Here is a 989-nt window from a genome sequence, read left to right as displayed (position 1 = left end):
TGTCCCTTACTTCGTTGCCTTTTTTCACATCCTTTGTGTTTTTCTTGTTTTACGATACTTCCCTTTCTGACGTAGTGTAGCCAACCAACAGTTATTCCGTTAATTAATCTGTTTTGCTTTTAGGCAATTAAAATAATGCATGGAAGGACGCACAGCAATCGTCCAAGACGGAGATCAAAAAGAGTCCAAATTATTATTATTATTATTTATACTTTTGTTTGTGGTGTCGAGCGAAACTTTTATTCGCGTGACGTGTTTGAGCAGTGTCGTTTGCTTGTGTCGACCGAGATAGAACCAGGGTTGCCAGGTAGTTTCTAACTCAAACCGCCAAATGCCAGACAGTTGAGCCCAAAAGTAGCCATATTCCGTAGAGACCAAACACTCGTGCGCTCGAATGTGCGAGCTCAATTCGAAGGCACTTCGTCTGCATATTAAGGGTTTAGGAGCAGCTTGCAACATCTACGACATCTTGAAATGTATTGAAAAATTTAAATCAAACACAAAAGTAAAAAAAAAAAAATTTCCGCACGCATTTTTACAGTCACATAGTTACGAAGCACTCACTCGTGCCCGGCTTACTCGCCTCATACACGATTTGTGTGTTAAAACGGCCAAAAGATTCTTCAGTAGGGATGATGTCCTTACAGCACTCGTTCTTCCCAAGGATAGCAAAATTTACATAGATAACGTTTTGACGAGTTTGAAAGTACATCCCGTTTCTTAGGTCTGACTTTGTGAGGGACACATGACTGAATACTCGCTCCACGGCGGCATTCGACATGGGCAGTGTCGGGAGCGCGATGGCAAGCTCGGATAGCAACGGAAACAGGGCAGTCCCCGCGCATCGATCTTGGCCTTGTTCGGAATATTCATTGTTCCAAATCTGTTGTCTTCTGTTATGGCTCACTGTGTTTTAAGAAACTTCCATGTTTCCCGGAAAAGCCCCCATTGTTATATCCGGTACAGCATCCCTTATCGGGCGAAATCAA

Source organism: Ixodes scapularis, unplaced genomic scaffold (genome assembly GCF_016920785.2).
Source record: "Ixodes scapularis isolate PalLabHiFi unplaced genomic scaffold, ASM1692078v2 PGA_scaffold11__112_contigs__length_91849675, whole genome shotgun sequence".
Lineage (NCBI taxonomy): Eukaryota > Metazoa > Arthropoda > Arachnida > Ixodida > Ixodidae > Ixodes > Ixodes scapularis.
This window is presented reverse-complemented; position numbering follows the sequence as displayed.